Source organism: Panthera tigris, chromosome B2 (genome assembly GCF_018350195.1).
Source record: "Panthera tigris isolate Pti1 chromosome B2, P.tigris_Pti1_mat1.1, whole genome shotgun sequence".
In the NCBI taxonomy this organism is placed as follows: Eukaryota; Metazoa; Chordata; class Mammalia; order Carnivora; family Felidae; genus Panthera; species Panthera tigris.
In genome coordinates, this window is record NC_056664.1 from 11726706 (window position 1) to 11743079 (window position 16374).

At 44.1% G+C, this 16374-nt stretch overlaps 1 protein-coding gene across 2 annotated transcripts in view; it reads right to left on the reverse strand.

Annotated features, from left to right (window-relative positions):
* The window catches only part of CAP2 (cyclase associated actin cytoskeleton regulatory protein 2), a 156594-nt gene that overhangs the window by 15412 nt on the left and 124808 nt on the right, over positions 1-16374 (reverse strand). The window lies entirely within an intron of this gene.

Below are 16374 nucleotides of genomic sequence, written 5' to 3' on the forward strand. Positions count from 1 at the left end.
TTGTTAATGAACCAATTAAAAATTGAATCCTTTCTGAGCAAGATCTAGGCTTACTTATTTTCGCTACTATGTGAAATTCAAGGTTTGTTTTCGGTTTGAAGTTCTAACAAATTCATATGACAGTAAAAGGTGCTAGACAATAGAAGAGTATGTTTGAACGTTTTGAGAAAATCACCCCCTCTCCCCCATGTAAACACACATATACAACAAACTTGGGTGATGCAATATTTTACTTTTAAACCTAAAGCGGAGGGGTGCCTGGGTGGCTCAGTCAGTTAAATGTCCGACTTTGGCTCAGGTCATGTTCTCATGGTTTGTGGGTTTGAGCCCCATATCGGGTTCTGTGCTGACAGCTCAGAGCCTGGAGCCTATTTCGGAATCTGTGTCTCCTTCTCTCTCTGCCCTCTAGCCCCTCCCCACCCAATCAAAAATAAATAAATGTTAAAAAAATAAACCTGAAGTAGAACTCTGTATCTAGGATAAGGCATTATAAGTGGATTCAATGAAAAAATAGAAAATTAAAAAAGTTGAGAGTAATGGACATGTGGTTTAGGCTCATGTATTTCCAATGCCAAATATAAAATGTAAAACATCTAAGTGCTAAATATTAACGAAGACAGCATATTCTCATTTTCATAAGCAAGTCAGTATTCCCAAGTGTCAATATTGGGAAGTTTTAATTGGTAGTAGTTTTCAGTTGAAAAAAAAAAAAACCCAACATGCTATTTTCAAAGTACTTATATAATCTCTATTAAGTGCAGAATTACTCTAAAGATAAAAGATTCTTCTCTTATTCAGAATGCATGTCTGAAAAACTGAGTGGGCTGGAGGTCTTGTCTCCTGAGCTGTAATTTGTGATGGCTTTTTGTTTCTAAGGAAGACCAGCCTGACTCCATCAGAATGCTTGAGTCAAGTAAACCAGGACTGCACAATTCATGAGGCTGGCCAATTTTTCTTTCTTCGTATCTTAAATGTTTCCCATTATGTTGCTAGGGTGAAATTTGAGAATTTGCTCTGAATCATCGATAGCATGTAAGAGAAGCTCTGCACATCAAGCAATATTCCAGTCCTTAGTTCCAGACCCTGAAAGCCCCACTACCCCCACCAACATTACTTTTACTCATAAGCACGTAGTAGCTCATAGAGTGAGTGGAGGGCCAGACACCTTCTTCACTTCTGAAACGCTGCAGCTTTGCAGTCCTATTTTGTGGAAAGGATAGAGGATACTGGCTTCTCTATCTCAGACTGATTTTGATGGCGCCCCTGCTCTCAGAATCCAGAGCGTCTCTCTAAGAGCCATTAAAAGGACACTGAAACCAATAAGCTACAGATACAACTTTTAGGAACTTTGATACCTTCAGATGGCTGACCCAGGAACGCCAAACAAAGGATTTACTGCAACAACTGTTGAATATAAAAGCCAAAATATAAGAGAACTCAGGACCAGCTGAAACTCAACTTATCCTGAGCGCCTTCTGGCTCAGCCCCAGTGAGAGCACAAAACTAGGCTCCAGTTTCCAAGGGGACTTTACAATTAGCATTCAGGGGCTTTCCTGCAGACTCAAAAGCAAACTTGGTAGGCATTCCCTTGACAGGCCTCGGGGGCTACTTTGTAGCAGAACCTGGTCTTTACCTCTTTCTTCCTCCTCTTTTCCTCCCGCAGGATCTCACGGCACCTCGGACCGAGTACCAGTACAGAGTGTTCTGTATTCTCACATGTGCCTGGCCACGAGTGGCAGTCACATCCACTGAAATCGCAGCCCGGCACTAATCTTCAGGTGTCCCAGTAGAGACAGAAGGGAGATGGTCAGAGAAGGGAAGGGAGCCAAGAGTTCTGGAAAGTCTAGTATTTCCAGATGTCGATTACTTCTGTTCATGTAACAAGACATTTAATGCTCAGTATAGGACGGCCTCTATGCCTCTATTCCCAAACTTGTGTGAGCATTCGAATCATTCTGAAGTCTGTTAGAAATTTAAAAACCCAGCCCGTGTCCCAGAAATGCTCTCTGGGGAGGTGGAAAGCATCTGTTTTTTTAATTTTTATTTTTTAACATTTATTTATCTTTCAGAGAGAGAGAGAGAGAGCACGCGTGAGTGGGGGTGGGACAGAAAGGGAGGTAGAGAGAGAGAGAATCCCAAGCAGGTTCCATGCTATCAGCACAGAGCCTGTGGTGGAGCTAGAACCCTCGGACTGTGAGATCATGACCTTAGCTGAAATCAAGAGTCACTCACTTAACCAATGGAGCCACATCTGTATTTTTTGAAGCTTCCTGGGTGATTCCAGTGCTCAGCCAAGTTTGGGAAGAATCACTCCATGCTACGTGCGGAGATTAATCTTAGTCCTCACAATAATATCATTAGGACTGTCTTGAAATCCCTCCTTAACAGAAAACAAAGCAGGAAATCAGAAAGGCTGACCCAATATTAAATGGCTAGTAAATGGCAGAGACATAATTCAAGCAATCTGCTTGATTCTAAAGCCTTCTTCAGGGAAATCTTTTATGTTATATTTACAATATTTTTTTTAAAAATAGTCACTAGTGAAATTAAAGGACCAGAGGTATAGGCTACGTCAATACATATGTAGTGTTGTTCTTGGGCCTCTGGCTAGAATATACATGACTCAAGTATAGGGAGGTGGTGTAATAGCTGGCTTAATTTTTATCTCCACTATTCTTTGCTCTGTTTCTCTAATGCCTCCGTGGCTGACTGAGCTCCTACAGCCAACTCTGGTACCAGGACCCCTATATCCTATGGAGATTTAGGAAGTCTTGGGTGTTGACAGTGGCCCCTCAGCATCCAAACATCCTTGACGCTGGATTGTTGTGGCTCTGAGCCTGTGCTTCTAGAAACTGGCCTCTTGCCTTATTCGCTTTTCTTGAGTACCTACTGGTTCCAGTAATAGGGTGTTTGCACCCAAATCATGGCTCCTTGCCTTAGGGTTCAAGTTTTTCTGGGATGGGGACCTGACCCTCCCCCCACCGGGGACTGGAGATTTAAGGGCATCACCTCTTGGTGTGACTTCCTATTACAGATAATGCACCAGGTGGTCTAGACTGAATGAGACGTAGTGGATCAGATCAGGGCTACGGCCTCCGTGGCCTGTGGAGTGATCCACCACAACCCGCTGTCACTGCGATGTAGGCCCTGTGGGAAGCAGAGCGCAGAGAAGAAAGCAGCACGGGGAGGACACAGTGCACGCTGTGAGCTGGGTCCCTGCAGGGAGACAGGAGGACGGCTCCCAGACGGGCAAGCCTGCCCGGAGGTGCCGGGAACAAGAGCTGGGAAGAGCCTCTGGACCAACCGTGCCTGCTCCAGGAACATGAGGGGTCCGGGGAGAGTCACAGGGGAGAGCTTTTAATTAGCCTGCAGACGGCATTCACTTCTTAGAACACAGGCTATGGGGTCCCACGTACACATGTGGATTAAAATAAAGACATTCAGGGGCGCCTGGGTGGCTCAGTCAGTTAAGTGTAAGACTTTGGCTCAGGTCGTGATCTCGCGGTTCACGAGTTCGAGCCCCACGTCAGGCTCTGTGCTGACAGCTCAGAGCCTGGAGCCTGCTTCTGATTCTGTGTCTCCCTTACTCTGCCCCTCCCCTACTCATCCTCTGTCTCTCTCTCTCTCAAAAATAAACATTAAAAAAATAAAATAAAGGGGCGCCTGGGTGGCTTGGTCGGTTAAGTGTCCGACTTCGGCTCAGGTCATGATCTCACGGTCCGTGAGTTCGAGCCCCGTGTCGGGCTCTGTGCTGACAGCTCAGAGCCTGGAGCCTGTTTCAGATTCTGTGTCTCCCTCTCTCTCTGCCCCTCCCCTGTTCATGCTCTGTCTTTCTCTGTCTCGAAAATAAATAAATGTTAAAAAAAAATAATAAAATAAAATAAAGACATTTAATAAAAGATGTTGTTTACTTGCAAACTATCTGAATATTTCTATTCCTTCTAAAAGAAACTTTTTCTTAATAAAAAATTCCGTTACAGTGTGCTTTATCCTAACAAGTGAAGAATCATACATCTTAAAGCTGAAGACCTACAGGATTTTGATATCACATGACTTGTACAAGGTCACACAGACCAGAAGGTGAAAGTGGGGAATGATGCTGAGCCAGCAGGAAGAAAGGCTGAGCCTCACTGGGCAGCAATGACCCCACCCCCTACCCCCCGACACACAGATGCTTTTTAAAAATACTACTTTGAGGGGCTCCTGGGTGGCTTAGTCACTTAAGCATCTGACTTTTGATCTCAGCTCAGGTCATGATCTCACATTTCCTGGGTTCAAATCCCATGGCTGGCTCTTCATTGGCAGCTAGGAGCCTGCTTGGGATTCTGTCTCGCCCTCTCTCTCCCCTTCCCTGCTTGCTCTCTCTCTCTCTCTCTCTCTCAAAATAAATAAATAAACTTAAAAAAATACTTTGGTATCTGTATTTGGTACAAAATACTTTGATACATTGATGTCTCAAGTATCTTAGAGCCCCAGACTGGTAACAACTGAAATATACATTTTATCAAAGTCATTGTAACAATGGCTTATAATTTAAAGAAAAGCAGCGCATTTAGGAGTTTATTTAATTTATTTATTATTTATTTTTCTTTGAAGTAGGCTCCACACCCAGTGTATAGCCCAACGCAGGGCTTGAACTCACCATCCTCAGATCAAGACCTGAGCTGAGATCGAGTCAGATGTTTAACTGACTTTCATGTTTATGATTTTAAATGGCCATATTGAAGGTGCAAAATTCACCCATGTTGCAGCAAGAGCACAGCATAAAACCTAGAAATGCTGCTTTTGAAAGCTATTCAGATTAATTCTGAGAGCAGATGTTTGATTGTATACTTTTCTTTGGAGGTGGGGAGGGCAAAGACTCAAAAACGTCTGCAAATCTCTTCCTCTAAGTTAATTTCAACTGTCCTGGGAACAGCTGCTTCCTCTGATTTTAAATATATGAACTGTAAAATAATGAAACCATTGTATGCAGCATGTGCAAAGCTTGTCATGTTGCAGTTATATATACTATATACATATGTAAGAGTACAAGTAATATACAAATAATACAATTGTGTACTAATATGCATCAACACTTTTCATTAAATGTTACTTGAATTAATAACTAATCATTTTATTACTTTAGAATTTATATTTTATTCTTAAGAAGCAGCTACTTCGGGCTCTCAAATGAAGCCTCCTCACTGTTTTGCTGCTGGCAATTATGGATGTAATTAACAACTCACTTCTTTCCCCGGTGACAAACACCAGTTTGGGTACAGTGTAGCTTTGAATCTACCTAATTTACCAAAAAGACTCCCATGATCCATTTTGTTGAGTTTGTAGAAAGTGGGTCTAATGCAGTAGAATTAGGCAGAGGTTTTTATCTTTGTGAAAAATTAAGCCAAAAGTGAAACATAGCCACTTAAGTAAAAAAAAAAAAAAAAAAAAAAAAAAAAAAAAAAAAATCTATTTCTCTCTTCTCTCTCTCTCTCTCTCTCTGCTAAACGTTTTCCATCAACACAGCTGCTTAAGTAAAAAAAAAAGTCTATCTATCCTCTCTCTCTCAGCTACCAGTTTTCCATCTATGATTTTTCTGCTTAATAACTGACTTGTTTGGAAATTTTCAACTTTCACATTTTAAATTCCAAGATTTTTCAAGCCCAACAGTAAAGGTAGCAGGGGATTGGTCTAAATAGAACTTAACTCTTTAACAGATAGACTGATAATGAATCAGGATAAGGAGGTTCGTCTGTCCACTCAACAAACATTTACGGAGCGCCTCCTTGCAAGGAACCAGGCCTGCGGTGAAGAAGCAGCAGACGTCCTGTTTGTTAAGAAGCTCGTCATCTAGGAGGGGTGTTAAGGGCACAAATAAATAATTGCAGATGCAGTTTGATATGTGCCGTGTGGAACATGAACAGGGACATGAGGGCACAGAGGAGGGCATGACCGGCTCTCCTCAGGAGAGTGGGGTTAGCGGGGCCGGAGAAGGGCTGCTGTGCCTAACCTGGGCCATACCATCGAATGTTTTGCAGAGGACAGGGGTCTATAAAGAGAGGCATGAGGGAGTAAGAGGGAGTAACGTACATACAAATCACATTAATCTCCACCTTTATCTTATTTTATTTATTAAAAAAAATTTTTTTTAACGTTTATTTATTTTTGAGACAGAGAGAGACAGAGCATGAACAGGGGAGGGGAAGAGAGAGAGGGAGACACAGAATCAGAAGCAGGCTCCAGGCTCTGAGCCGTCAGCCCAGAGCCCGACGCAGGGCTGGAACTCACGGACCGCGAGATCACGAACTGAGCCGAAGTCGGATGCTGAACCCATTGGGACACCCAGGCGCCCCCCTCCTTTTTTAAAAAATTAATCTCCACCTTTAACAACAGGTCAGCCAACCTGTATCTTGGCCTGTGTTTTTACCAGTTTTTAGAAAAGCAGAGACTAAGAAAATAAAAATATCACGGGGCAGCCTCTTGGAAGCAGTGGATTGTGTCCCATACCACAGAGCTTTTGTTACAATTTTCCTCTCTGAAACTAGCTTAGAGATAGTAATATTTTGAGCCACCTATCTTGCTAAGTATTTGTGACGATTACAGATCAAGCTACAAAAGGAACCATCTGACGTGCAGTGGCATTGTTTATGGGTTTCGCCAGCGCCCCCAGCCCCCAGCCATCCTCCTTGTGGCCTCCACCCTGGCTCCCCTCACACGCACACACACAGATGGCTGTCCTAGGATTCTTGGTCAGATTCTTTCTCGAGCTGTCCACCTCAGAGCCAAGCTGACCCATCAATCCCCTGGCTTAATGGTTTACTTATTTTTTATATTTTTGCTTAAAAAAATGTTTGTTTATTTTGAGAGAGAGAAAGAGAATCCCAAGCAGGTTCCATGATGCCAGCAGGGAGCCTGACACGGGGCTCGAACCCACAAACTGTGAGATCAAGAGTCAGACGCTTAACCAACTAAGCCACCTAGGCACCCACTCTGGCTTATGGTTTATGTTCTGCAGGCAGCAGTGAAAACTTACGTGTGCCCAATCACACACTTCAGAAGCAGTTTTAAAATTACAAAGCCATTTTAGTCGCAAATATACTTTCATTAACATGCGACAGCTGCGGGAATGGACAATGTTTTACAGCTGAACTTTTGGGTCAAGTGCTGTTTGTTAATTTCCCCAAATACGGCACACAAAATACGAGTGTGAGAAAGCCACTCATGTACCAAAACAGGAGGGAGGGATTAAATGAAAGAACCAGCAGTTTCAGAACTAAAGACTTTCTATGCGCAGAAGTCAGACCATTCTCACTGCAGAAAAAAATACTTCACAAATTTATGATTTAGGGTTTGTTTATATTTTAGAATCAAAATTTCTATTTTTTGCAAGATGCACTTTGATCAAGAACTTAGTGAAATTGATACATTTCCAAATTTATCAATTTCTATAAGTACTTGTGAATTTTACTTTCATATTTACATCACACTTTCATTGGCAGACAAGTATCATCGAGAAAAAAAGATTGCACATAAACTAACAGATGACCATCCCGTACAACATAAGGATAAGCCAAAGAGAATTATGGCTTTAGTCTCTATTTTCTTATTTTTATCGCTTCCTGTAATTTTGAGACTTCTTCTGCCAAAGAAAACAAAGTTTCTGGGGGCCCTTCCAAGAAAACAGAATTGTTAAAAATACTACAATGAAGTACTATATAGTATGTTAAGCACCTGCTTATTAATAATTGTTAAAAAGTCAATTTAGGGAGTATTTCCTATTTCATCTATGGCAACAGAACACTGCTTGAGTTTTAGGTTTCCACAAAGCACCAATGGCACTTGTTGAAGTAAAACCATGGTCTCACAATTATGAAGGAAATGTGGGTCCATGTGGATCACGTTTCTTCAGAGGCAAGATTCCAAACACCCTCATCTCAAGAAGTATGAGAGAAGGGTGCCTGGGCTCAGTCTGTTAGGCGGCTGACTCTTGATTTCGGCTCAGATCATGATCTCACGGTTCCTGGGATTGAGCCCCATGTCTGGGCTCTATGTTGACGGGGTGGAGCCTGCTTGGGATCCTCTGTCTCCCTCTCTCTCTGCCCCTCTCCTGCACATGCGCTCTCGCTCTCTCTCTCTCTCTGTCAAAATAAATAAATAAACTTGAAAAAAAAAGAACTAGAGGAAGGGTCATGAAAATACATCTCACGGTCTCGTCCATGACTTCTGATGGTTTCCCTCTCCTGGAGTCTCTGTACATCATTCCTTTGAGAACCTGGAGGGGTGTGTGAGCTATGGCAGTAGATGAAGAAAAGACAGAGCAACAAACAAAGTCCCTTCAGAGAAGCTTTGAGGTGGAACACGGCTGGGGAAAAACATACATAGTCTATGTGAGTTTGGGGAAACCAGTTAATTTACTGTTTTTTCTTTCTTTTTTTTTTTAAAACAGTGCATTTAAGGGGCACCTGGGTTTGAGCCCTGGATCGGGCTCTGTGCTGACAACTCGGAGCCTGGAGCCTGCTTCAGATTCTGTGTCTCCCTGTCTCTCTGCCCCTCCTCTGCTCCCACTCTGTCTCTGTCTCTCTCAAAAATAAACAATAAAAATTAAAAAAAAAAAAAAAGAAACTCTTTTGGCTCCATCTAATGAAGCGAGCATTTAGTGAGTTTCTATCAGCTGGGAATTTGTGGCAAGCAGGTGGCAAGGGACAGGTGCAGGGGAGGCATCTGTGACCAATATTCCGCTGCCTGTAATAAAATGCACTGTCCATTTCTGTTACCGCCATCTGATGGACGAAGTAAAGAAATATTACATATGCGGCTCTTGGACGAGGAACACAATCCGTAGTTAGTTAATGGAATAACATGGTAGAAATTTCATTGCGAAGAAATGTGATTACACATGAATGCGTTTCACTTAGCAAATGTGACCGGGCACTGTGTTTAAGGCCCCGTAGCAGCCGCAGCTGCTGGTTCCCAGCAGAATGGGGAAAGCGCCCTGCTTTTCAGGAGCTCCCGGCCTCGGAAGAGAGACAAGACACTTCTGTGTTCCCAGACAACAGGCACTCAGCTCTTGCCTTCACGTCTTTGCTCAGGATATGCCTTTGTTTAGAAGGCTCTTCCCCAACGTATAATCTGGAAAACCCTCATAGATCCTTCAAGGCTCGACTCCAACGTCTCTTCCTTTTTGTACATTGTCTCTCCCAAGAGCAAACTTCCTGTTCCTCTGTTACGAGGACCCGTGAGGAACACCCTTATTAGAATCCTTCACGCTACACTGTAATTATCTGTCTGTGCATTCAGGTTTGGTCATGAGCCTGAGCACTAAAGAGTCACTCATTATTCATCCCAATGTCACTGGTAATGTGGCCCAGCGCCTGACACCTGGTAGGTGCTTCGTAAGTACTTACTGAAGTGAGTAAGTAACTGCTTTATAAGGTAGAAAGTGCTGAGCATCATAAAAGAAGTACAAATTTTAAGAGGTGCCAGGGGGCGGTCTGTGGAGGGAAAAGGATAACTTCCAGCTTCGGGCATGGAGATGAGCAGAGGAGACAGGCGACTCGGTTCTTGGGAAGGAGGCCATGTGAAAATGGCACTGAAGGTTGGATGGGTCGGATCTGGCACAAGGAAGCAAGAGGAAGGGGGTTCCGGCAGTGTTGTCGTGACAACAGATAACTGCAACTGAAATGTCAGCATCACATGAGAACTGACAGATCCACGTTCATGTTGCCTTTCCAGGCATCACCTTCTGATGTGACACACTTGTTTAACCAAACTACCACTCCTCAAGACTCTCCTTTAGGACTGCCTGCGGATCTATTTACAAAAACATAACGCACCAAGCAATCACTCATTCCGCTCTACTCTGCCCCTTCTGACTGCAAAGAGTATGACTTGAATTAATCCCTCTCCAAAGAGGGTCTCAAAGGCTTCTGGCCATTTGAAAAGATAAAAGTCACTTAAAAAATATGTTTGTTTTTGAGGAAAAGAGAATGGGGGAGGGGCAGAGAGAGAGGGATGCTGAGGATCCGAAGCAGACATCAGAGAACCCGATTTGGGACTCAAACCCACAAACCATGAGATCATGACCTGAGCCGAAGTCAGACGTTCAACCCCACAATTCGCCCCACAATTCGCCCCACAATTCGCTTTTAAAGAAGGAACATTGGCTACCATGTACTACCCTAAAAAGGATGGGCTAAAGACTTTATCTGCCCTTGCCCTTTCTCACTGAGACAAGAAGGTGGATGATGGCATTGGGATGATGGACAGGGAGAGGGACAGAGCTACTCGACCACGGCAGGGATTCCTGGGGGGCCTGGTTTCAGGAAGCAGGCAAGTCCCCCAGGAGCAAGGGCTGAGCTTCGCCCCAGAGGTGTGGCTCCTTGGGGGTGAATGAGAACCCAGGCCTCAGCTCAGCTCTGGGCTCAGCTCTGGGCTGGACTGACAGTGGGCCTCATTCAACATCTCCTCCTATTCAGGCACCCCCTGCTTTGCTCTAGGGAGCACCTCTGTCTGCGCCCCTGAATCACGACCTCCTGATTTTCCTGGGAGGAGCTGAAGGAGAGGGCAGGGAACAGGACAAGGCCAAGTACATCACTGCCTTCAATGTCACACGTGAAGGAATTTTAAATGAACGCACTTTAATTAAAATATTCCCAAAGGTGATGGTTTAAATAAATTAGGAATGTGTATTAATTTGCTGGCCCTCAGGTGAAGAGAGTTCAAGTTCTTGGTTAGAAAGAAGTTCTAGTAAATAAAATAACCCTGATTGTTAAGGTTGGCAGTTTTAAAAGCTATTACTGTTTTGATTTAGGAAGAGAAAAATTTAAGTACTCTAAAAAATTTATGTATTGTTATCAACCACCAATAAAACTCAAGAATATTTACGAGATAATAAAAATGGTTCTAAATATAAAAGGTTTACTTAGAGCTTCATAGTGCAGCTAATTCTAAACTATTGTGTATGAAATTGTAGATATTTATTTTTGACTTATGCTTACTCTACTGAAGATATAGCTCAAGTAGAAATAAAATCCTCGAACAATCCCCAAAACTTCAAAAGGCAGAAATTGAAGCTTTAAGCAATCCCTCATTAAATCAGACAACTGGTCTACAAATGGTCAAGACATCATTACACAAAGTCAGTTGTGTTCCTTTGTTCTACAAAACTGCACCTACCTCCAGCTCTCTAGAAACGTTGCTTTCTAGGGGTCATTAATACATCACAGCATTATTTACAATAGTTAAGATATGGAAACAATCTAAATGTCCACCGGTAGATGGATAGATAAGGAAGGTGTGGTCCGCACGCACACACACACACACACACACACACAAATACACACACACTGGAATATTACTCAGCTGTAAAAAATGAGTTTGCCATTGGTGACAACATGGAAGGACCTAAACAGTAATGATACTAAAGGAAATAAGTCAGTATTATACTAAAGGAAATTTCACTTCTATGTGGAATCTAAAACACCAAATCAAACGAACAAACGAAACAGTGCAGAAACAGACTCATAAATACAGAGAACAAAGTGGTGTTTGCAGGGGTGGGGGGAGATGAGCAAAACAAGTGAGGAGAATTAGAAGGGACAGGTTTCCAGGTACAAAACAAGGAAGTCATGGGAACCAAAAGCATAGCCTAGGGGATATTGTCAGTACGCTGCAGTAACTCTGCGTGGTGGCAGGTCACGAGGCCCGGCGGTGATCACTTCGTAATGTATGTAAGTGCCGAATCGCTGTATTATATATACGCTTAAAACCCATATAGTATTGCACTACACTTTAATAAAATAAAGGTCACCAATAAGGTGGATGATGGCAGCTTTTCCCTAGTCCCTACGTTCCCCACATTGTCACAGTGGATAGTGGCAGCCAGCCCACGCTTCTTCAAGTCTGGAGATCCTGGACTCCGGTTTTCTTCTCCTCCTCTTCTCTTGTCTCCTTGACGGATTGACTCCACTCCCCAGAAAACGCGGTTCCCCGGGGTGTTTTCCTCCACCGTGTCCTCCTTTTTTGTCTCTGCATCCACTTAACGATCGTCCCTAGGCCTCCCCCTTGGTGATGTCACCTGCCTGCTGCACCTCTCTATGGAGAATGTCTCACCTGCACCCCAAACAGCACGGGGAAGGCTCATGTCAAGGCTGTCTTGCTCCTCTGTGGAGTTCCCTGTTGTACTGATGTTGCTATGATTCTCCCAGATTTCCAGACTTGGAAACTTGGGTGTTTAGGTTTGATCTCTCTCTCTTTCAAAGGAAAGACAAAGTCCTCATCTCAGCATCCACTCTATCTCTTGCTTCCCATTGCCGTCCCCACCCTCCAGGTCACGTACGAATTGTCCCAGTCCCAGCCGTCCATTAAAGCCTCCCAACAAGGATCGGGGAGCCTCTAACCTCCTCTCCTTTTCCGTCTATCTTGCACAACTTCCAAATCACCATCTTTTTGCTCAAAAACCTATGATGAAGGAAAAAATCCTGCATACCACATATAGACCCATCTTTTTAGGAAAAGACATACAGACAGATTTCACCATCTGGCCCTAGTTTGCTTTTCTGGCCTCAATTCTCACCATTTTCAGCTCAGAAAACGACCAGTTTTTCTCTCAAAGTACTTTGTTCATGTCCTATATGCATGTGCCGAATTCTCTGCTAAGAATAAGAACTGCCCTTTCCCAGGGCGCCTGGGTGGCTCAGTCGGTAAAGCGTCTGACTTTGGCTCAGGTCATGATCTCACAGTTTGTGGGTTTGAGCCCCACGTCAGGCTTTGTGCTGACAGCTCAGAGCCTGGAGCCAGCTTCAGGTTCTGTGTCTCCCTCACTCTACCCCTCCCATGCTCATGCTCTGTCTCTCTCTGTTTCTTAAGAATAAATAAACATTAAAAAAAAAAAAAAAACCTGCCCTTTTCCTTACTATCCACCTAGGGCTCTCCAAACTCCTATTCATCCTTCAAGACCCAAATCAAACATCAGCCCCTCTCTTGTCTTTTCTGCCTACCCAGGAAGTCTAACTAGCAAGGTTTCTTTTCCAACACAGCCTTGGTTATTGTAATTTATTTCTGCATCATACTTAAAACTTGCTGCTTGATGGCAGAAACTGTAACATAAATAGAATGTCTGTTGTATGCCTTGTACATGGTAAGTAGCCAATAAATGGCTATTAAGTAAATGAATTGCTAAATAAATGAATGAGTAAAAATCAAAGATCTCTGGACTCCTTTGGTCCAACTTGAATACACTCGAGCAGTGTTTTTCAAACTTTACTATACATATAAATCACCCGGGGAAATCTTATTAAAATGCAGGTTCTGATTCAGGAGGTCTGGAGTGGGGTGCTGTATTCTGCATTTCAAACAAGTTTCCAGATTACTGCCGGCCCCAGAACCACACTGCACTGAAGGATTGTGTGTTCCTTCCATGTTCTGTGCAAGCATCTGTGCTTTGTGTTTACTTGTAGCGTGATAGTTATATCATGTTGTATCTGTTTATATGTTCTTTAGGTAGAATGTGAGTTTCAGTGGACAGAAATGTGCGGCCTGCATCATATACCCATTCTCTGCATTGTCAGCACCTGGCCCAGAACCTGCTGCGTGCTAGGTGCTGCATACTATGTTTGTTTAATTACCAGTGTCTCTCAGGCTGAACTCCAAGCCATTTCCAAGTTTACTTCATTATCTGTGCATTTGGAGCTGCTTTGTTAGTCAATGATACTCCTAACTCCCTCTGAGCAGTCTGGATCTTTTCCATAAGAGAACAAAAGTAATTGGCTACCCAAAGCCCCAAAAGGGAGCTAAAAACCCAGGAGCAATTAAGTCGACTGAATGCAGCTGTGGTCAAGGTAGACTGGAGACAGCCACTCCCCGCAGCCCCAGAGCCCCATGGAAGAGATCAAGGAGCTCTGTGATCCAGACAAGCAACACGCCGTCTAAGGCTCTACCAATTCACTTCGATGAATAAATGCAACGCACAGGATTGGTACAAGTTCTAAATGAAAATTTCGATCGAAAAGACGGAGAACAGTTTTCTTTTGTACAAATCAAGAGGGAGCCAGAGGGGCCAGAAGACTGGAAAACTTATAAGACATACATATTTAATGCCATGCTACAGGGCCTACATTATTTATAAGTCAGAATACCCTCTGGCTGAGTTTTAATTTGCTCACGGCAAACTGTTACACTTTGCGCTTTGTTAACGAACATTTGGCCTTTCCACTGAGAAAGAGGCCGGAGAGAAAGATCTACCCTGAGAATAAAGGAGTGATGGCAAAATGTCTGGCTTCGAGAAAAATAAAACCCCACCTTGTCTATGACTGTAACACCCCCAACTACCTGTCTCTTTCTGGAGGTTCGGATGACTGACAACTAACTACATCACCATCACATAAGACTTGCTTCACGTTCGTGTATGTAGAGTTTTATCCTTTCCACACCTAATTATACCCTAGGTGTTCCCAACGCTAAAGGAATTCAAGTAAGACATGAAAAAGGACAGAAAGATGTCAGCAAGTTTAACCCCAGAAAGTGAAGAAAACAACCACATTTTATCCCGTTCATGGAATTCTTTTCATGACCTTTTTCTGGCCAGATCCACACAGAACGGAACAATAGCCTGAATGTTGATCTGGCCAATGCATAGGAAAAAAAAAATCAGTTATTTCGGTAATTTTCAGTGCAAAGATGCGGCCTTAGCCGTTCAATGCTTATTATCTCATCTGCAGGAACTGCCGACAAATATCACAAACCCGACCGACAGCAAGGGATGATAAATAACAGTGTCCCTGCTGGGTTCCTGCCAAAAAGCTGATTTATCCAGCACAGCGCGTTTGAAACCCAGGGCAGAGGAAACCGTGCAAATTAATATGTAAAAGAGTTGCCAATAATTAAATGGAAAACTACAAGTTGTTTCTGGCATACAGTCCTTCTGGACCACGGTCACGTTGAAGAAAAGCTTACAGAAATGAGAAGGTTCCATTTACCACAGTAAATGTCACCAGAAATCCTACGTGGATCTCTCCACAGCTGCGTCTTCTTCCAAGCTCATGGTCCCCACCGGCGCCCGCACACCTGTGCACAGACCCTCGCCCTGCAATCACTGTCCCGGAGAATAACCGGCCTCAAAGTTTTACATTCCTCCCTGACAACTGACGGGAGCCACAGTTGCCCGGCACAGCTGTGGTCTGAAGGCCAATGTCAAGAGGTGGGAGCTGGCAAATCCAGTTCCAACTGTCAACTCAGGGGGAGCGATCCCTTCTTAGGGCAGTGCGTTCTTGGAAGCTCAGGGCCCTGGGCAGCTAGCTCGATGCTGGTCCCTGAAACTCCCATGGGGCTCTAATCTCAAAATCCAATTTGAAAACAGAGAAAAAAAAAAAAAAAAAAACCACGGTGACTCAAAATACTTGAGATGTTAAGTCACCATCAGCGTTTTGACTGTGTCCATTAAAAAGGAATGCGTTTCCTAAACCTTCTGAATGTTGTGATATCAGTGAACATGAACACCTCATCTTCCTACCTGCTCTTGGATCCTTAACATCTTATAAATATGAACTGTTTGCATGATTGTGATCAGTGGGCAAATAAACGAAATTATTCCTATTTATTTTGTCTTCCCAAAGGCCATTTAATCAGATCATTCTAACAGTCCTCGTAAGAATGCTGTGATTCTGGCTACAATCGCTCATTGTTCATTTTGCTGCTACGTTGACACATCATCGTTAAGTGAAGAGAAATTAGTTTGATTTAGGCTGTGGATTATGCTTTTAAATCTTTTTAAAGATGTTTAATCTTTAATTAAAATGTTTAGAAGGAGGGAAGATGGCGGTTTAGGAGGACGCTGGGCTCACCGCGCGTCCTGCTGATCAAACTTAGATTCCACCTACACCTGCCTAAATAACCCAGAAAACCGCCAGAAGACTAGCAGAACGGAGTCTCCGGAGCCAAGCGCAGACGAGAGGCCCACGGAAGAGGGTAGGAAGGGCGGCGAGGTGGTGCGCGCTCCACGGACTGGCGGGAGGGAGCCGGGGCGGAGGGGCGGCCCGCCGGCCAAGCAGAGCCCCCAGGTCTGGCTGGCAAAAGCGGAGGGGCCGGACGGAGTGTGTTCCGACAGCAAGCGGGACTTAGCATCTCGGAGGTCATAAGTTAACAGCTCTGCTCAGAGAGCGGGAAGGCTGGAGGACAAAGGGAGGGAGAGTTGCTGAGCCCCGGGACGACAGAGCTGTTTGGCGGGGAACAAAGGCGCCCGTCAGCGCCATCTCCCTCGCCCATCCCCCAGCCAAAATCCCAAAGGGAACCAGTTCCTGCCAGGGAACTTGCTCGCTCCACGCAAACACCCAACACTGTGCTTCTGCGGAGCCAACCCTCCGGCAGCGGGTCTGACTCCCTCCCGCTGCCACAGGG